The following is a 22,447-nucleotide window of genomic DNA, read 5'->3' on the forward strand; positions in this document are numbered from 1 at the left end:
CCTAAACTAAAAGGAGACCCCAAAATGCACACAACACGCCTTCACGTCTGAGGCCACATATGGGATATTTCTACATAAATCAGAATTCGAGAAATAAATATTGAGTTGTATTTCTTTGTAAACACCTACTGTGTTACAGAAAAAAAAATGGATTATAATGAAAAATCTGCAGAAAAATGACATTTTAATATTCCGCCTCCACTTTGCTTTCATTTCTGTGACACGCCTTAATAAACTTCCTTAATATCATTCTGACTACTTTAAGGGGTGCAGTTTTTAAAACAGGTGATTTAAGGGAGTATCTAACATACAGGCCCCTCAATTCCACTTCAGAACTGAATTGGCCCCTGAAAAATCAGATTTTGACATTTTCTTGAAAATCTGGAAAATTGCTGCTAAACTTATAAACCTTCTAGCATTCTAAAAAAGTAATAGAATGTTTTTCAAATTATGGGAAGATAAAGTAGACATATTGTAGATTTGAATTAATCATCAATTAGGTGAGGCATGACTATTTATCGTACGAGCATGAAATGTAAAATCTAGAAAGATTCTAACTTTTAATTTTTTCGCTAAATCTTTTGATTTTTTCTTACAAAAACCACTAAATATATCAATCAAAATTTGCTACAAAAAACTAACTTTCTCAGAATTGTTTTCATAATTAAAAATGTTCCAAAGTTATTACCAAATAAGTGGACACATGTAAGATTTTGAAAATTTGCCTTGGTCATTAAGGTCAAAACAGGCTAAGGAGTAAAGGGGTGAACTTTACATGCATTTTTATATTCTGATGGTATTGTGCTAAAATACAGTGTCTTCCGCATAAGTTATAAATGTCAGACAACCCCTTTAAGAAACAACAAAGACTTTTACTTATTACTTTTCTAATATATTCTAAATAAATAGATAATTCATGCATGCTTTATACATGAAAACTGAGCAAGAAAATCAAAGAGTGTATACTGCACTAATGTCACATATCAACAAAAAAATAAACATCTATTGCAAATCATTTTGACAAGTGACTCATAGCTCGATTTGTTGAAACTAATTCAAAAAGCAAATCCTATTCAAAGATTTAAAGACTTAAGGTCTTTCTGTACCTTCAGAAAATATATCTGCGGCAAGAAATACTATTCAAAATAATTAATATAAGAACTGAGTCTCTAAGCAATCCAGTATCCCTTTTTCCAGTTCAAACACCATGACGTTACTAAAGCACTGTCTTTCCTTCCACATAAAAACGGAAGACACATTCTAGACTTATTTTGACTGGAATTTGTGTTGTGCTAATATGTGCATCTGACACGTAAAGTGGAAATTACAGGAAATTATGATCACTTATGAGTCATGCTTTATTGTAAACTGTAAAACCAAGCTCTAGGCCCAAATACTGTCACTTCCCACTGAAGGGCTAACAATCTTCCTATTTACATACTCAGTACAGATTTAAAGGGGTGGAATTTTTTTTTAAAATAAGCTGGTGCCAGAAATCTTAATCTTAAAGGGGTACTCCGGTGCTAAGACATCTTATCCCCTATCCAAAGGATAGGGGATAAGATGCCTGATCGCGTGGGTCCGGCCGCTGGGGACCCCCGTGATCTTGCACGCAGTATTCCGTTATAATCAGTCCCCGGAGCATGTTTGCTCCGGGTCTGATTACTGGCGATCACGGGGGCCAGAGCATTGGGATGTCACGGCCCCGCCCTCGTATGATGTCACACTCTGCTCCCTCAATGCAAGCCTATGGGAGGGGGCGTGATAGCTGTCACGCCCCCTCCCATAGGCTTGCATTGAGGGGGCGGAGCGTGGCATCGCACGGGGGCAGGGCCGCGACGTCACAATGCTGCGTGCGGAATGCTGCGTGCAAGATCACGGGGGTCCCCAGCGGCCAGACCCACGCGATCAGGCATCTTATCCCCTATCCTTTGGATAGGGGATAAGATGTCTTAGCTCCGGAGTACCCCTTTAATCCTTGCAGTACTTATCAGCTGCTGTATAATACAGAGAAAGTTCTTTTCTTTTTTAATTTATTTTCTGTCTGTCCACGGAGCTCTCTACTGACACCTCTGTTCATGTCAGGAACTGTCCAGAGCAGGAACAAATCCCCCATAGCAAACCTCTCCTGCTCTGGAGAGTTCCTGACATGAACAGAGGTGTCAGCAGAGAGCACCGTGGACAGACATAGAAAAGAAATTCAAAACGAAAAAAGTTTCTCTGTATTATACAGCAGCTGATAATTACTGGAAGGATCAAGATTTTTAAATAGAAGTAATTTACAAATCTGTTTCACTTTCTGGCACCAGTTGATTTTAAAGACTTTTTAACTTTCCAGGATCTTTATCAAAAAATCTGATACAAATCTGTCACTGGATTTCACTGGAAAATTGTGGCAAATCTGCAAAAAGATATTCTGTGTGACAAGATTTTGTGGAGGATTTGGGTCAGATTTTATCTCTCTACATTAAAATAGGCAAAATCCACTGTGAAAATCTGCACCGTGGGTCAATTTCCATGCAGACTGAATCTACAGATGTTGCAGTTGGGTCTATAGATCCTGCACACTCATAGGTTGCTGAAACTGGCATCCCAGCTGGTCCCATAAATGCTTGATTGGGGATGCTTAAAGCCCAACTGTCATCAAATCTGGGCCATATAACCTACACACAGCCTTTGTACTGTGTGCAGATTGTATATTAGGCAGTGTTTTTACCTTCTGTCTGCCATCCTTTATTACCCCAAAAAACTGTTTTGATGGAAGCCGCACACAGTCGTGTAGGCGTGGCGCGAGGTTGCGAGGTTCGCATTGCCCCGCAGCCAACACGCCAATCCCCTGCATGTCAGCGCTGGGACCACTGTGTGATTGACACAAAGGTCCCAGCGCATGCGCCCCTTCACTTATCCTCAGTGCGCGCCGTGGCATGTGTCGTCATGGCAGGCTCTTGCTCCCGCTGCCTACCTCCTCAGTTTGCATGCCCAGTGCTAGAGGCAGGGAGCGCACTTCCTCTCTGCCTCTAGGCACTGGGAATAGAATGCGCGTCTTCGGTCACCGGCAAAGCAAGAAAGAAGAGGATAGCGGGCACTATTAGAAATTCAGTGATAATAACGGTGCACATCTGAATAAAAAATTTTTTGAACAGCAGAGCATGAAGACACGCCGCAGCATGCACAGGGAATTAGCGAAGGGGCGCATGCACTGGAACCTGTGTGTCAATCACACAGCGGTCCCAGCATTGACATGCAGGGGATAGTTGAGGCGGCTGCGGGGCATTGCGAACCTCGCGCCACGCCAATCAGACTGTGTGCGGCTTCCATCAAAACTGTTTTTTGGGGTAATAAAAGACGGCAGACAGAAGTTAAAAACATTACCTAATACACAATCTGCACACAGTACAGAGCCTGTGTGTAGGTTATATGGCCCAGATTTGATGACAGTTGCACTTTAAATTTGGCAACCAGGCATGCCAAGGAAATGTTTTAATCTGGTGGAAACATTTTTGGGAAACCTGTGCTGTGTTTAGGGGAGCATTATGCTGCTAAAAAATGAAAATGGGAAGCCCTGCGATGAGAGGCAACAAGTGGCCGCAGAATGCCCTGCACATACTGTTCAGCTGTTAGTGTCCCTGGTATCACTATTAGGGGTGCCGAATTATATGGTTCAAAAGATCATCACATCCATAGTGTGCCACTTTACAGCAAAGGCAGTTATGAAGCACCCACCACAAGGCATTTATATTCATATCTGACAGTTGTCACATCCTTAAAGACACCACTGCAAATGAAGGTGATAATGGCTAGTCAATGGCAGGACAATTAATGTTTGCCATGACACCAAATCTCCTTCTGCTAAGCACCTAGATGTAGTCTGTTCAGAGACAAGGATATGTATTGAAGGTGCTACCTTTGTCTCCATGGTGGAGCTGAACATGCTTGTTGGCCCCTGCTCCCAACACCTTTTCAGGCCTAGATGAGGAATAATTTATGAAAATTACCATTCTACTTCTCCCAGCCCAATGTTGTACCCCCTCTCAAAGTCTGTCAACAGGGCGGAATGCTTTTCAGTGTGTTGCAGAGGCATGTCTAGCTAGCAGACAACGATCTCTTGCCATGATGGACACTTCCTGAAAGTAGCCTCTGAGATGTGTTTTTTCTTAGAGCAGCAGAAGAAGCACTTATACAAGATGAGTTTTAAAGTCCCCATATCTTCATTTTATTTTTAAGACAAGATAAAACAAGGTGTGCAGAGCAGGTCAGTACCTTCATCTTCTTTGAGGCACCTTCAAGAACTTATCCTAAAAGTATCCTGAATTCAACTACTACTGCAATTCTGAAGACCAAAGGCATCTCAATGCACTACTAATTATCTCTAATAAAGTGGTTAATCAAAGTAAAAATAAAATAAAAAGTGATTATCCATGAACTTTAGTTACATATGTATAGATATATATACCTTAACCGTATTTCAAACCTTAAGCCATATTGTAAAGTAGATAGTGTACAAAATTGTCTAAGGTGTGAAACAGATGATAAAAGGCATGCAAATTCATGGAGCAAGCATAGCAGGCTAATAACCTAATCATTCTGTCTTGCTAAATCACATAATTGACGGACCATAGGTAGTATAATGCTGAGATTGGATTTTCTAATATTGTAGTTAATGTAGTGGCTATGCAAGAGGTCTTTACAATTATCTATGTAATCCTGTGAATTCAGCAGATTCCTGCAGTCTTTATCATTTGTCAGAAATACAAATCAGGCAGCAATTCCTTCTCATCATTAGAGTAGGGAAATATTTATAAAGCCTTTACTCTGTTCCTATTCCTTGAATAATGACACCTGATGACTTTAAAAAGTACTTTCCCACATAGTTCGGGGAATATCTAAAGAATGTAAGAGATGAAAACTTACTGATTCGCCTAAAGCAGTGATGGCGGACCTATGGTACGCATGCCACAGGTGGCACGCCGAGCCCCCTCTGTGGGCACGCGGCCATAGTTCGCCATGGATGCTTATACAATCGGTCGCACAATGAAGGGGCCGGCCGGGCCGCACGGGAGCAGACAAACAAGGGAGCAGAGCCGGGCTCCGGCGGTAAGTTAGCTCCCTGCAGCGCGGCCCGGTCCCTTCACTGTGCGGCTGACTGTGACAGTCTCCTCCCAGCAGTGCTCAGTGCTGGGAGGTGAATTAACCCCACCACAGCCAGGCGCCGTTAATAAATGGCGCAGCCGTGCAGCGGGCATATGAAGAGAGCTCAAGAGCTGAGCTCTCTTCATGCTGGCTAATGCCGGACATCACCGATCCAAGTGATGTCCGGCATTAACACTTTAGACGCGGCAATCAAAGCTGATTGCGGCGTCTAAAATGCTGGTGACTGCCGGTAGCTCAGTGGAGCTGATCGGGACACCGGCGACATAATGCTGCCGGGTCCTGATCAGCTGAGAGGACAGACGGAGGTTACTTACCTGCCTCCGTCCTGTCCCATCGGCGCTCCAATAATGCTGATAGCCTTTGCAGGCTGTAGTGATGGAGCACCGATAACACTGATCACTGCCTGCAATGAATAGATTGCAGTGCAGGTAGTAGAACAGTCCCCATGGCAGTATTTTCCTAACAGGGCACCTCCAGCTGTTGCAAAACTACAACTCCCAGCATGCCTGGACAGCCTTTGGCTGTCCGGGCATGCTGGGAGTTGTAGTGTTTGAACAACTGGAGACACACCATTTGGAAAACTCTGCCGTATGGGGACTAAAAAAATTTGTAAAAAGAAAATGTAAAATAATGTTTAAAGCCCCCCCCCCCCCAATAAAAGGTCAACCCTCTTTTTCCCCATTTTTATATAAAATAATGTTACAAAAAAAAATTGCTGCATGCGTAAATATCCAAACTATTAAAGGAAAACTGTCCGCTTTCTCCCCCCCCGCACTAATCAGCAGTACTAGCTGGTAGTGCGGGGGACGCTGATCAGTTTGAGCCTTACCGTGCGTGCCCAGATCTGCCATAATCTTATTTTTTCAATATATGAAAATGAGGTGCTAACTTGCACCGATCAGGCTAACTGGCACTGTGACATCACAGAAGATTACAGCAGAAACAGCAGGGCGGAGCCGGGCACGGTAAGGCTCAAACTGATCAGCGTCCCCTGCACTAGCAGTCAGTACCACTGGTTAGTGCAGGGGGAGAAAGCAGACAGTTTTCCTTTAAAATATAACATTAACGAAAACAAGAGTTTATTTAGGTAATGCACCACCAACCACCAGTGTGTTTTCTTTACTAGAATGTTAACAAAAGATGTAAATTAGTTATGGCAACTGTATGAGCGTTTTTTTTTTTCTAAACTTAAACCTCAGTATTCCGATTTAATTGCTGCGCTGGCACTTTGAGGGGAAAAAAGTTGGCGTGCTTTACGGTTTGGGCACTCGGGCTCAAAAAGGTTCGCCATCACTGGCCTATAGCAACCAATCAGAGCTTAGTTTAAAGGGGAACTTGGTGGAAACAAGTGGGAAACAAATATTTTCAAATCAACTGGTGCCAGAAATTTAAACAGATTTGTAAATTACTTCTATTAAAAAAATCTTAATCCTTCCAGTACTAATCAGCTGCTGTATACTACAGAGAAAATTGTGAATTTCCTTTCAGTCTGACCACAGTGCTCTCTGCTGACACCTCTGTCCGTGTAAGGAACTGTCCAGATTAGAAGCATAGCCCCATAGAAAATCCCTCCTGTTCTGGACAGTTCCTGACACGGACAGAGGTGTCAGCAGAGAGAACTGTTTTTAGACTGGAAAGAACTTCACAAACTTATCTGCAGCATACAGCAGCTGATAAGTACTGGAAGGGTAAAGATTTTTAACTAGAAGTAATTTACAAATCTGTTTAACTTTCTGGCACCAGTTGATTTGAAAAAAAAATTTCACCAAAGTTCCCCTTTAATCTCTTAACCTCTTCAGGACGCAGGGCGTATGGATACGCCCTGCATTCCAAGTCCTTAAGGACGCAGGGCGTATCCATATGCCCGTGGGAATTCCGGTCCCCAACCGGCTAGCGGAAATTGTTCAGCAGGCATCGCGGCATATCGCCCAGGGGAGTCATTATGTCCCCCCATGTTGGCAATGGCCGCAGATTGCTGGACAATTCAGCCCAGCGATCTACGGCGATTCCAGGTCGATCGGGTCTCCAGTGACTCGGTGACCCGGAATTACTGGCTGATCGGGGCCATCTCTGACGGCCCCGAACAGCCATAGCCAGCAGGGGTGAGGTGGCACTGGTGCCACCTCACGATCGCCCTGATTCGTCGGACGGTTTACCGGCCGACCAATCAGGGCACCTGCTGCGGGTGTCACTCCCGCAACCCGCTCTGCTCCTCTTCCAGAGGACGTGATCGGGTGCGGGAAGAGGACCCCGGCAGCTGGGGACCCCGATCCCCGGCGTCCCTGTTGGGATCGGGGCCCCAGGAGCGGCGGCGACCACGAGGGACTGACCTGTGTGCGGCGGCGTGGAGCAGCAGTTGTAGGTGATTGATAGCCTCCTGCTGTTGCTTAGCAACAGCTCCCAGCATGCAAAAAGGGCATGCTGGCAGCTGTAGTTATGCAACAGCAGAAGGCAGACCACCACAACTCCCAGCATTCCCTTATGGGCATGCTGGGACTTATAGTTTTGCAACAGCTGGAGGCACATTTTTTCTATGGAAAATTGTACCTTCAGCTGTTGTATAACTACAACTCCCAGCTTGCACAAACAGCTAAAATGCATGCTGGGAGTTGTAGTGGTGCATCTGCTGGTTACATAACTACAACTCCCAGCATGCCCGTTGTTGGCTATCAGTGACTGCTGAGAGTTGTAGTTTTGCAACAGCTGAAGGCACACTGGTTGTGAAACTCAGAGTTTTTTTTTTTTTTACCTAACTCAGTGTTTCACGACCGGTGTGCCTCCAGCTGTTGCAAACTACAACTACCAGCATGCACCGTACATGCTGGGAGTTGTAGTTTTGCAACAGCTGGAGGCACACTGGTTGTGAAACACTGAGTTAGGTCACAAACTCAGTGATACATAACCAGTGTGCCTACAGCTGTTGCAAAACTAAAACTCTCAGCATGTACAGTCTGTCAGCGCATGCTGGGAGTTGTAGTTTTGTAACAGCTGGATGTCCCCCCCCCCCCTCCCCAATGTGAACGTACAGGGTACACTCACATGGGCGGAGGTTTACAGTAAGTATCCAGCTGCAAGTTTGAGCTGTGGCAAATTTTCTCCCGCAGCTCAAACTGCCAGCGAGAATCTACTGTGAACCCCCGCCCGTGTGACTGTACCCTAAAAACACTACACAACACTACACTAACACAAAATAAAATAAAAAGTAAAAAACACTACATATACACGTACCCCTACACAGCCCCCCTCCCCCCCCAATAAAAATTAAAAACGTCTGGTATGCCACTGTTTCCAAAACGGAGCCTCCAGCTGTTGCAAAACAACTACTCCCAGTATTACCAGACAGCCACTGACTGTCCAGGCATGCTGGGAGTTTTACAACAGCTGGAGGCACCCTGTTTGGGAATCACTGGCGTAGAATACCCCTATGTCTACCCCTATGCAAGTCCCTAATTTAGGCCTCAAATGGGCATGGCACTCTCACTTTGGAGCCCTGTCGTATTTCAAGGCAACAGTTTAGGGTCACATATGGGGTATCGCCGTACTCGGGAGAAATTGTGTTACAAATTTTGGGGGGTATTTTCTGCTTTTACCCTTTATAAAAATGTAAATTTTTTGGGAAAACAAGCATTTTAGGTAAAAAAAATAATTTTTTTTTTACATATCCAAAAGTCGTGAAACACCTGTGGGGTATAAAGGTTCACTTAACCCCTTGTTACGTTCCCCGAGGGGTCTAGTTTCCAAAATAGTATGCCTTGTGGGTTTTTTTTTTGCTGTCCAGGCACCATAGGGGCTTCCTAAATACGGCATGCCCCCCAAAAACCATTTCAGAAAAATGTTCTCTCCAAAATCCCCTTGTCGCTCCTTCCCTTCTGAGCCCTCTACTGCGCCCGCCGAATACTTTACATAGACATATGAGGTATGTGCTTACTCAAGAAAAATTGGGCTACAAATACAATAAAAATTTTTCTCCTTTTACCACTTGCAAAAATTCCAAAAATTGGGTCTACAAGAACATGCGAGTGTAAAAAATTAAGATTTTTAATTTTCTCCTTCATTTTGCTGCTATTCCTGTGAAACACCTAAAGGGTTAAAACACTGACTGAATGTCATTTTGAATACTTTGGGGGTTATAGTTTTTATAATGGGGTAATTTATGGGGTATTTCTAATATGAAGACCCTTCAAATCCACTTCAAAACTGAACTGGTCCCTGGAAAATATCAAGTTTGAAAATTTTGTGAAAAATTGGAAAATTGCTGCTGAACTTTGAAGCCCTCTGGTGTCTTCCAAAAGTAAAAACCCATAAATTTTATGATGCAAACATAAAGTAGACATATTATATATGTGAACCAAAAAAATATTATTTCGAATATCCATTTTCCTTACAAGCAGAGAACTTCAAAGTTAGAAAAATGCTAAATTTTCATTTTTTTTCATCAAATTTGGGGATTTTTCACCAAGAAAGGGTGCAAGTTACCTTAAAAATTTACCACTATGTTAAAGTAGAATATGTCATGAAAAAACTATCTCGGAATCAGAATGATAAGTAAAAGCATTCCAGAGTTATTAATGTTTAAGGGGACAGTGGTCAGAATTACAAAAAACGACCGAGTCCTTAAGGTGAAAAAGGGCTAAGTCCTTAAGGGGTTAATGAGCTCAAATTAATTAGTTAAAATTAAATGGCCTCTGTAAGATCCAAAAACTTTTTATATGTTGCTACTGATGAAAATTAAAGACCATTTGTAATATGTTGTTTATTTTTATTTTTTATTTAAAAAAAAACAGCTCATTAAAATGCCACCACTAGTTGTCCCCATACCTACTGGGACACTAACCACTCCTGCAGCAGCATCAGGCTTGTCCATGAGTCATGGACAAGAGATGACTCCTAGACATATTTGCATGAGCAGACACACTAATCTAATCAAAATGTTTTGAATAATAAATATAGGTGAAAGAGGCATAAAAATTTGATGTACATGGTCAGAATGAGGTACTTAGGAACATTACAATAATACAGGAATGTAGGTGCACTACTGTGGTAGATGTAAACAATGACATATGGCTAACCCTCAAAACTGATGTTAAAATTGAGACATTAGACAGTATATCCTTATATGAAGGACATACCTGAGCCCGCACACCAACACCAAGGTTTCTCAAGGGGCACAGGACCTAACACTAAACCTACCTGTGCTGTATGGGCAAAACCAGGGGCCAGTGGGTAATTACAGCAGCATTAGGTCTGACTCACAGCCTGCTCCCAGGTTACCTCCAGTGTGGCTGGACACACATACAATGAGAGGAGGGAGGCAGTCTATAAGCCTCACCCAGGTTGGCTAATATGTCATCGTTTACATCTACCACAGTAGTGCTCCTAAATTCCTGTGTTATTGTATTATTCTATATGTTACACATCCAAGCCTTTCATTTGGTATAGGATGCCATTGTGGCACTTGTAGTCTGCTGCAGGCATCCCCCATTGTATGGATTTTATGCTGGGGATTGTCCCCTAGTAATGGACCACAAGTACAGGATCTGCTCCCCCAGCATAAATGCACAACTGCATTTGAGGATGAGCATTTCCTGACATTTGAGACCACGTCTTTGTTGTAGTACTTAGGAACATATTTTTTGTGGGATCTGACAGGTATGCTTTAAACCTGAGCTCTGCAAATCAAACAGTTTTTGTCTTGTACAGTTTTATTTATTCTTCCCACAGTTTTTTTAGCAAAAAGACAGTGTAATGTCTGTTTATTTGTTTTTGTATTTTTCTGTTTAGGTGTGTATTCACACACTAGTTTGTTCAGAGCAGTTTGCTATTCTACCTGGATAGGGAATAATTAATGCTCTGAACGAATGATAACTCGGGTGGAGTTATTTAGCCAGAGTTCTGCATTCTGGTGCAGGTTATTCAGTGCAATGCTATGATGTCTGTTAGTTTAATGCCACTATTTCTATTTGTGCTATATTCTTACTATGTCTTACTTACTAGCCATGGTTATATAGCATCATCCTTGTATTTTAGTCTGTGTTACATTAGTTGGTTTTAAGATTATGTCTGTTCAGCTTTATCTGTGTTCTCACTGTGTCTGAGTCTAACTTGTACCCTGTGCTCTGTATGTTACATTCATGTTCAGTATTCTGGAGTCTATTCAGACTGGTCTAGTGTTTCATGTATTATATTTCCGTTTCCTACCGGGTCAGTATTTTGCCCAAACAGTGGAGTGTGTCCGCTGACCAGTAGCCTATTTGGCTTTATTATTAATGGCTACTTCTATAGTGTAGTGGGTGTTACGCCTAGCGCTCCGGGTCCCCGCTCCTCCCCGGAGCGCTCACGGCGTCTTTCTCCCTGCAGCTCCCCGGTCAGTCCCGCTGACCGGGAGCGCTGCTCTGTCATGGCCGTTGGGGATGCGATTCGCACAGCGGGACGCGCCCGCTCGCGAATCGCATCCCAGGTCACTTACCCGTTCCCGTCCCCTGCTGTCATGTGCTGGCGCGCGCGGCTCCGCTCTCTAGGGTGCGCGCGCGCCAGCTCCCTGAGACTTAAAGGGCCAGTGCACCAATGATTGGTGCCTGGCCCAATTAGCTTAATTGGCTTCCACCTGCTCCCTGGCTATATCTGGTCTCCTCCCTTGCACTCCCTTGCCGGATCTTGTTGCCCTTGTGCCTAGTGAAAGCGTGTTGTGTGTCTAAAGCCTGTGTACCAGTACTTCTGCTATCCACCCTGACTACGAACCTTGCCGCCTGCCCCCGACCTTCTGCTACGTCCGACCTTGCTTCTGTCTACTCCCTTGTACCGCGCCTATCTTCAGCAGTCAGAGAGGTTGAGCCGTTGCTAGTGGATACGACCTGGTCACTACCGCCGCAGCAAGACCATCCCGCTTTGCGGCGGGCTCTGGTGAAAACCAGTAGTGACTTAGAACCGGTCCACTAGCACGGTCCACGCCAATCCCTCTCTGGCACAGAGGATCCACCTCCTGCCAGCCGGCATCGTGACAGTGGGGAGTCCAGTTTGTATGTTCTGTGTCCCAGTGTGAACAGTGTCCTATATTTATATCCTGTTTGGTTGATCTGATCTTTGTACTTGTACCTGTTTGTGAACAGTGTTTTATTTTACCTGTTCAGTTTAGTGTTTTGGCTCTCAGTTCTTCTGTTTCTCCCCTTCATCTCCAGAATTTAGCTGTATACTCATATCATGCCTAGTCTTGTTTATTTTATCATGTCTGCCATTTATCCGATATTCGGTTTATGAACTGTTTGTTAATTCACTATATTCTGCTCGGTTTGTGAGTTCATATTCTGCCCTGTTAGTATTTGTATTCTGTCTGGTATATCTGGTTGTCTAGTAGTTTTCAGTTTCTGGCCTGTGATGTATATTGTGTGTTTTTACACCACTGCACTTTAGCGCAGGAAGGGTCCGGTGCCTAGTTGTCGATCCATCGTTTAGGATGGATGGGCAAGTAGACAGGGAGAGTCTTTTTAGGGTCAGTTAGGGCACACTCTCCCTGTCCCCCAGTCGGTCTCTGACACACAGGGACAGATTTGCTATTGCAAATGTGCTACAATTCTGGTGTAATTTGCACCAAAATGAGTTGTGCCACATTTATAAGGAGTGTAAGAGACTTTTTAGACACTTATTGTGGCTCGCTTAACAAAGAGGCGGGTTTTAGCAGAAAGTGGGCATGGCTTCACATGAATGTTAGTGAATCATAGGATGGGTTTACAGTAGTGATGAGCAGCATAGGTCATATTCGTATTCGCAATATTTCACTTATAAATGGATGAATATTCATCCTATATTCACAAATTTTGCATATTCGTTAACTTTTTTCCATGTGAAATTTGTAATGAAATTTGCAAAGTGCACATGCGCGATTATATCTTTCAACTAACTACTTTCCTATTGTTTTCTAGGGATGTTGCTAACCTCTGACAACTGTATTTGCTTCTTTCTCATTGGCCCACAAGTTAAAAGAAGGGAGGGATCAGTGTCCTCTGGAAGTGCCGATATTTTCCTTCTTTGGACCACAACCTGGAAGCAGGGAGGGATGATCACTTTTAATTTACACAGTACACATCATTGCGATGTGTACTGTGAAAAAAAAAAAAGAATATTCGTCATAATGAATATATTTCGCTATATTCTAAATATTAGTGAAATCGCGAAGTGCCGATATTCACGATAAAAATTTGCTATTCGAATATTCGCGATCAACACTAGTTTACCGCTGACAAGTTTACATTCTTATAATGTTTTTTTAAAACACCAGAGGCACTTTACTATTTTCCTTTTTTCATTTCTTGTATGGGTTCCGGAGTAAGAGTTATTTTCCTATTTATAATTTTTACACATTATTTTTTATTACACGTTGTGCAGAATATTTAATTTTTACAATGGTTGTTAAAATGCACTTTATTATTGGCATCAATGTTAAAGCCAGATATTTCCTGTGGTGATAGAACATAGCAAGTTAAAGTTTCCTAGTTAATTCTAATTCCTGGAGTTTCTAAACAGTTCAGAAGTCAGGTCAAGCAGTTATGCTCTTTCCAAGACATATAAAACATGCAAATGTATTACTTACATCTACACTGTTAGCATTACAAACTCTGCTGGAAACTTTATCATTATGTTTTTTATAGCTGTAATGCATGTGGTGTTATTTATGTGGCCTGCTGCACTTGTAACTCAGTTTATGCTGGATAAACCATCAGGAGATTGAAATATTAAGTATTAAAGTTTCCACAGCCATAGGAAATAGGCAACTAATGAATTGTAAATATAGACACATTTGAAATACACATTTATAACTTGTTTGGCTCTTTTGTTCCTTTAAATATCTTACTTGTGGTATCATGCTATACTGAAATAGCATTGAAAATAGTAATATTGCAGTGTGCACACAGCTGGAAGATTTTTAAACAGTAAAAGCTTATTCTAAATTATATACTGTTAAATTGTGATAGTCTAGCACCTAATAGTTTCAAAATTGTGGTTAGCTCAAAAAAGTCCTGGATAAGGATGAGCGAATCGAATCTGATGAATACAAATTTGTTACGAATTTCAGGAAAAATTTGATTCGTAACAAATTTGAGTATTATCGCGATTCATCAGCGCAAATCGCTCCATTAAGTGTGGTCCAGGCTCCAGGGCATCTAAAATGGCGGATCCACATGTGGGCAAGGAATCCAGGGAAGGCAGGAACAAGGGTAGGCGGGATGACCCTGAATCACGTGCAGCATGCAATCTATCAGCAGCCAGTCACGTCTGTGATGTCCCAGCCCTATATAGTCGGCAGCCATCTTTCGGCTAGTCACTTCAGCCTTTCACTGCAGAGAGATAGATAGGGACAGAATATTTTTTTTTCAGCAGCGATTCACTTCCTAGTCACATCAGCATTCTGTTCTGCAGAGGGTCAGAGAGCAGTGTGTGTTGCACAGAAAAGCATTACTGCAGCGATTCACCTCCCGGTTACTACAGCGTTCTATGTGAGATTGAAATTTTGGCTGTAGTAAACAGCGACTGTGTGTGCAGCACTGGTGTGTACTGCTGGTGTTGTACACAAATACTTTTTTAAGCATACTGGAGCACATTGTCCTCCCCTCATAAGTGCATACATCATATATACATCTAAGTGGTGTACAATTTTGTTCCTGTTAAAGTCTCAAGGGCTTAGATACTGTGAAAGGCCAGGCAGAAATACTCACTGGCTGGTGTTGTGCACAAATACTTTTTTAAGCGTACTGTAGAGCATTGTCCTCCCCTTATAAGTGCATACCACATATGTACATCTAAGTGATGTACTATTTTGTTCCTGGTAAAGTCTCAAGGGCCCAGATACTGTGAAAGGCCAGTCAAAAGTACCCACCTGCTGATGTTGTAGACAAATACTGTTTTAAGCTTACTGGAGCACATTGTCCTCAGAGTTCCCCTCACTCAGGTTCATGGAACGGACTGTTTCAGAAATTTCTACAGCTTAAACTGCCCCCCTTTTAAATCCACCCTTGATGACCTTGTCACATATAATATTACCTCTTTTTTGATAGCACTTTTATCTAAGATTTTAGTGTGTTCTGTAATCAGGGCTATAGCTCTGATGAGGCGAGTGAGGCGATCACCTCAGGTGCGCTGTTGCAAGGGGGTGCAAGGGCAGTCCAGCACACATTACACTGAGGCATTCATTCCCAATCAGGATGCCAGGACACTCTGGTGGGAAATATGGCGCTAACATTTATAGATTTTTCTGCCCAGGCCTGCGCACCTGTGAGTCCCAGACGTGCAGGCCAAGCTGGAGTGAAGTCTGTGTGCAGTGTCTGGACGGGTGATGCTGCAGCTCCAATCCTCGTGTATCCTCCCTCTCCTGTGGAGCAGCTCTGGACTCTGGAGTCTCCCTGGTCCCTCAGTAGAATGATGTGGATGGAGGGAAGGAGCAGAGACAGCACTGACAGAGGCCTACTCAGCTTCAGATAGTGCACCCCCACCCTTCTTTCACTCCTCTACACCTCTCTGTCACCCCTCGAAACCTCTCTATAACCCCTGGACACACCTCTGTTATCCTGCACACCTTTATGTCACCCCTCCACACCCTTCTGTTACCCCTCTACACCCTTCTGTCACCCATGTACTCCCCTCTACACCCCTGTCTCCCATATACACCCCTCTGTCACTGTGTGGGGTAATGCAGGAGGCATTGTGTGTGCTGTTGGGGGGGGGGGGGGGGGTGCTGGAGGCATTTGAGTGAGGCTGGAAACATTGGGGGAGATTTATCAAAACCTGTGCAAAGGAAAAGTTGCCCATAGCAACCAATCAGATTTCTTCTTTCATTTTGCAAAGGCCTTGTTTGTTTTGCAGGTTCCATGATGTCCTGTGCCAGATGGAGCAAAAAGAGCTAGCTACAGCTCTGTCTGTAATGTGCATGTAACAATGTTTAGCACTTATCTGATCGCCTTATTGTTTGCAGACTTTGTTTAAAGACTTTTTATAATTTATGAAAAGTGACTTGGAAATTTTGAAATAAAACTTAATAGAATTTAAATAAATATTCCATAAAAGCCAGGTAAGAAGTCCAGAATGGAAGGTAACTCTTGTCACTACATTCTTATGGCATGAAGGACATTTCCAAAAGAATCTGCATGTCATACTGAATAACAGTATTATTTCACTAACCCAGCACACACCCTATGTGTGTTGCAGCAAGGCAAAGTGTTCTACACCCCTGTTGAGGCTCTCTGTAGTCCGAAAATAGCGTTTTTAATAGCGATCCACCAGATCAAACCACATTTTTGGGGAAAATTCGGCGAATCGGCTGAATCGAATATTTAAAAAATTCGCTCACCTCTAGTCCAGGATCTAAAATTAACTATAGGGATGGGCTAGCCAGGCACTGTAAAAGATATGCGTTTCCCTGTTCTCTCAATCTATGTGGGGAAAAATCTGTAAATTCCCCTATGCTGCAACCTGCTTGAGTTCAAAATAGCTTCCAGATGACCTTAAGCAGCTCACGGAGGAGTTATGACCATGCTGCAGCCTAGGTGCCTACTGGGGAATGAACCTCTATTAGCGGCTGACTAGGAGAACAAACACTCTGAGCTCCAAAAATGAGAGAAATGTGGGCCTCTGGGTAATTACCAGCTCCATTGAACACCTAGTCTTACCCAGGACACCATCAAATGAGCTGCCCACTGCTTATGGAAATTCTGAGCCAAGGCAGGGGGCCCTCATTCCTCTCTGGTTACAAGGCTAGAGACAGTTAAGCTTCCATCCAAAGACAACCACATTTATTAAAGAAAAAATATATATATGTAGAGTCAGCTCACCACTCGTAAAGTCCAATGTAGACACAACAGGAAAATGTGCAGGGAAGCACGGAGCAGGGTTTTTCGGTTTTCAGAGAGGAATTGTCAAACAAAAATTATAAGGTGAATTCAGGTAGAAAACAGACATGGTGCACATCTACAATCTTGTATGATGATCTGATTGCTTCTCAGCATAATATAAAAAAACTAACAGGTTGTTAGTATACATTTTTGATCAAAAAGTACAAGCCCACTCGCCACGTCAAGGCCACCTATTTAGAGTGGGTCCCTAACGTCCCTAGCATAAAATGGCGTAGCACCAGGGGGCGACCACCACCGCCGCGACACCAGTGCCCACGGTGGGAACGACCCACTGGCAGAGCGGCCCCAATGCCACTTAAACCAATCTATGGGCCGCACCTCCCCGCAGACACGGCGCCACGGCAGCAACGGACGCTGCACAGCACCACACCAGTGTGAACAAGGTGTAATAGCTCACTTACCATGCTCTCCCAGTCAGACTGGGAGGCTTCTAGGAAAGAAATGGCCCTTGTGTAGCTAACTACTACTTATATAGGGTTGGGCTGAGTGGGTGGGGAAGAGTGCAGCACATGTTCAAACAAAACAAAAAAAAAAGGAGGGGATAGAAAACACAATGTGAATTCAGGTAGAAAACAGACATGGTGCACATCTACAATCTTGTATAATGATCTGATTGCTTCTCAGCATAATATCAAAAACTAACAGGTTGTTAGTATACATTTTTGATCAAAAAGTACAAGCCCACTCGCCACGTCAAGGCCACCTATTTAGAGTGGGTCCCTAATGTCCCTAGCATAAAATGGCGTAGTACCGAGCGGCGACCACCACCGCCGCGACACCAGTGCCCACGGGGGGAACGACCCACTGGCAGAGTGGCCCCAATGCCACTTAAACCAGTCTATGGGCCGCACCTCCCCGCAGACACGGCGCCACAGCAGCAACGGACGCCGCACAGCACCACACCAGTGTGAACAAGGTGTAATAGCTCACTTACCATGCTCTCCCAGTCAGACTGGGAGGCTGCTAGGAAAGAAATGGCCCTTGTGTAGCTAACTACTACTTATATAGGGTTGGGCTAAGGGGGTGGGGAAGAGTTCAGCACATGTTCAAAAAAAAAAAAGAAAGGAGGGGATAGAAAACACAATGTGAATTCAGGTAGAAAACAGACATGGTGCACATCTACAATCTTGTATAATGATCTGATTGCTTCTCAGCATCATATCAAAAACTAACAGGTTGTTAGTATACATTTTTGATCAAAAAGTACAAGCCCACTCGCCACGTCAAGGCCACCTATTTAGAGTGGGTCCCTAACGTCCCTAGCATAAAATGGCGTAGCACCGGGCGGCGACCACCACCGCCGCGACACCAGTGCCCACGGGGGGAACGACCCACTGGCAGAGCGGCCCCAATGCCACTTAAACCAGTCTATGGGCCGCACCTCCCCGCAGACACGGCGCCACGGCAGCAACGGACGCCGCACAGCACCACACCAGTGTGAACAAGGTGTAATAGCTCACTTACCATGCTCTCCCAGTCAGACTGGGAGGCTGCTAGGAAAGAAATGGCCATTGTGTAGCTAACTACTACTTATATAGGTTTGGGCTGAGGGGGTGGGGAAGAGTGCAGCACATGTTAGATCATTGTGCAAGATTGTAGATGTGCGCCATGTCTGTCTTCTACCTGAATTCACATTGTGTTTTCTATCCCCTCTTTTTTTTTTTTAAACATGTGTCTGCACTCTTCCCCACCCCCTCAGCCCAGCCCTATATAAGTAATAGTTAGCTACACATGGGCCATTTCTTTCCTAGCAGCCTCCCAGTCTGACTGGGAGAGCATGGTAAGTGAGCTGTAGCATCCTGTTCACACTGGTGTGGTGCTGTGCAGCGTCCGTTGCTGCCGTGGCGCCATGTCTGCAGGGAGGTGCGACCCATGGACTGGTTTGAGTGGCATTGGGGCCGCTCTGTCAGTGGGTCGTTCCCCCTGTGGGCACTGGTGTTGCAGCGGTGGTGGTCGCCGCCCAGTGCTACGCCATTTTATGCTAGGGACGTTAGGGACCCACTCTAAATAGGTGGCCTTGACGTGGCGAGTGGGCTTTGTACTTTTTGATCAAAACGTATACACTAACAACCTGTTAGTTTTTGATATTATGCTGAGAAGCAATTAGATCATTGTGCAAGCTTGTAGATGTGCACCATGTCTGTCTTCTACCTGAATTCAAAAATTACAAGGTGTTCCAGCCCCTAAAAATTTACTTTTAATCTAACTTAATAAAATGCATGTGCACATGCATTTTGATAAGTTAGATTAAAAGTAAATTTTTAGGGGAGCTGGAACACCTTTATTAAAACTGATCTGTAGCCCATCAGTCTTTCTTCTTGAAAAATTAAATAAATAAAGTTTAACAATATAGGACAGATCAAATGGCAGAAAAGACAGTATACAAAATATAGACAATAATCATAACATGTGCCAAATGCCTGCGTTAAAAGTAAAGAACCTCAATTCCCCCTCCACCATCCCATGCCCATCCGGCTCCAGTACAAAACCCCATAGGAAGTGCCATAGAAGTGCCATAGATAAGTGCAAATGTTAAAAAAAAGACCCCTAACTGTGAGAAAGCTGTTAAGCTAACCAACACTTCCATCACTATCCCTGAGCATGCACGATTTGCCCCATTTTAAAACATCAGTTTTATTAGCTTGTTTATTAAAAGGTATATCCAACCATAATAGGTAAACGTCACTGTGACATGAGGGCATGCTTCCACAAATGTATAACACTGGGAGTATCACTTCATTTATATTGTTGATGGCTGCAGCCCTAACAAAAAGTATGACCAGTGACACAGGCTTATTAAAAACTCAGACAAATAGCCCCCCTGACATGTTTCGCTCCGCAGAGCTTTATCAGAGGTTTGGGCCAATGGCCATTAGCCCAGACCTCTGATGAAGCTCTGAGGAGTGAAGCAGATAGATTTCACAAGTCATAGTAATAGAAGTATTAAATCTTTGATCATTAGCAGCCAACCTTTGCATATGACAACATTGTGGATACTCAGTTTTTAGGCTGAGGATACATATCACAAGGTGTGTACACCACAGACCAAGTCAATAACTCATGTATATTGCCATAACTATTCGGCTATGATATCTGCTTGCATAATATAACTGAATGTCATCAATAGAGGATATGCTGCTAATCTGGTTGAAAAACACAAAGACAGAGTTAAATCACTGTTTACAGAGATTACTAGGTCCAATGATATGCACAGATTTAAAACCTAATAGTATACTATTTATCTTGACATTTAACTAACAGAGCTAAAACATTGTTCATTCTTCATAAACATTGATCCATCTTATCCATGAATTATATAATCTAAAACTGGTTCTATTTAACAGTACGTGTGTTTAGTTTTTTGATTTTTGATTTTTAGGCCTTTAAATTTTAGGTTCCATTTTATATTATGTTCCTTTTAAAAACAGATTGTCAATATTGTTTCAATCCAAGTAATATAATATAGAATTAATCCTTTTTCAGGTTACAAGATGACTGCCACTGTTTCTTTTATAATGTAGGTGCCTGTGGTGAGTATACATTTGCACTTAACTAATAATGCTACTATACATTAGAATCCTTGATGTGGCTGTATGTACTGACTCTCCGTCTCCTGAAGACTCAGATGGACTGTCAGGTTCGGTTACACGTAGACATAGTCTTCCCGACTTCTGGTCTTGCACAGTTATTTTATTTACAAAACATATTCATCATGGTTTCGTTACAAGCATGGGAAGTGATATCCCCTCTTTTCTATCCTCCGGACTGAGTGTCTTGAGAGTTACCCTGTCGAAGTACCTCCAAAAGACATCCCACCTTATATTCAGCTCTAGAAGAATAAAATCCAGCATAGAATGGATGATTGGATCGCCCGCAGCGCTGCCGCAGGGATTTGATCATCCATAATGGCGGACAGAGGTCCTTTCACCTGCTTCCGTCAATCTCCACGGGTCTTCTGCTCTGGTCTGAGATCGGGCAGACCAGAGCAGAAGATCACCGATAACACTGATCACTGCTAGGCCCTAAACAGTATCAGCAATCAAGTCCCTATGGGGACTATTTAAGCGTAAAAATAAAAGTTTAAAAAATATAAAAAAAACTGTAAAAAAGTTTGAAAAATCCCCTCCCCCAATAAAAATTTTAATTATCCCTTTTTTCCATTTTACCCCCCAAAAAGTGTAAAAAAATTTAAATAAAATAAATATTTGGCATTGCCGCGTGCGTAAATATTGGAGCTATGACAATATAATGTTAATGAGCCCGTAAGGTGAATGGCGTGAACATAAAAAAAAAAAAAAAAAAACTGCTGCTTTTTTGTAACATTTTATTCCAAATTTTTACAAAAAATGTATTAAAAGTTTTATATATGCAAATGTGGTATCAAGAAAAAAAAAGTACAGATTAGACACAAAAATTAGCCCCCATACAGCCGCTTAACTGGAAAAATGTAAAAGTTATAGGTCAGCAAAATAGAAGGATTTGGTTAAAAAGTTTGTGATAATTTGGTTAAAAAGTTTGTGATTTCTTTTAAGCGGTACAATAATAGAAAAGTATGTAATCATGGGTATCATTTTAATTGTATTGACCCACAGAATAAAGAAAACATGTCATTGAACAGCGAGAAAATGAAACCTTTCAAAATTTTCAAAATTGAGGTTTTATTTTCAATTTCCCCAAATAGTATTTTTTGGGTTGCTCCATACATTTTATGGTAAAATGAGTTATGTCATTACAAAGGACAACTGGTTGCACAAAAAACAAGCCCTTATACTCGTCTGTGGATGACAATATAAGAGTTATTAAGGCCAAAATGGTCTTGGTCCTTAAAGGGTTCTCCACCCCTAGACATCTTATATGGATAGGGGATAAGATATCAGATCGCCGGGTCCCGCTGCGGCACCGCGCTATCATTACTGCACAGAGCGAGTTCGCTCTTTGCGTAATGACGGCCAATACAGGGGCCGCAGCATCGTTATGTCACGGCTCCGCCCCTCGTGATGTCACGGCCCGCCCCCTCAATACAAGTCTATGGGAGAGGGTGTGGCAGTCGTAACGCCCCGCCATAGACTTGCATTAGGGGGGGGGGGGTAGTGATGTCACGAGGGGCAGAGCCATGACGTCACACTGCTCCGTCCCCTGTATTGCCCGTCATTACGCACAGAGCGAACTCGCTCTGTGCAGTAATGATAGCGCGGTGCCGCAGCGGCGATCCCGGGGTCCCCAGCAGGGGGACCCCGGCAATCTGATATCTTATCCCCTATCCTTTGGAGAACATTATCAAAATCTCCCATCACTATTGTCGGAAGATAAGGAAATGTTGAAAAATGCTCCTTTCAAGGGGTACTAAAATATGGGAGTGGTATGTAGAGCACTACTATTATACAATCCCATTAACACAG

The 22,447-nt window shown here is 43.2% G+C and overlaps 1 long non-coding RNA gene across 2 annotated transcripts in view; it reads left to right on the forward strand.

The window, feature by feature from the left end:
- LOC130360852 (uncharacterized) overlaps positions 1 to 22,447 on the forward strand; it is a 130,795-nt gene that overhangs the window by 103,059 nt on the left and 5,289 nt on the right. For both annotated transcript variants that reach the window (XR_008890840.1, XR_008890836.1), the window contains exon 3: positions 20,532 to 20,578. This is a non-coding gene — a long non-coding RNA (uncharacterized LOC130360852). The remainder of the gene's footprint in view (positions 1 to 20,531; positions 20,579 to 22,447) is intronic.

This window comes from Hyla sarda, chromosome 1 (assembly GCF_029499605.1).
Source record: "Hyla sarda isolate aHylSar1 chromosome 1, aHylSar1.hap1, whole genome shotgun sequence".
NCBI classification, from domain to species: domain Eukaryota; kingdom Metazoa; phylum Chordata; class Amphibia; order Anura; family Hylidae; genus Hyla; species Hyla sarda.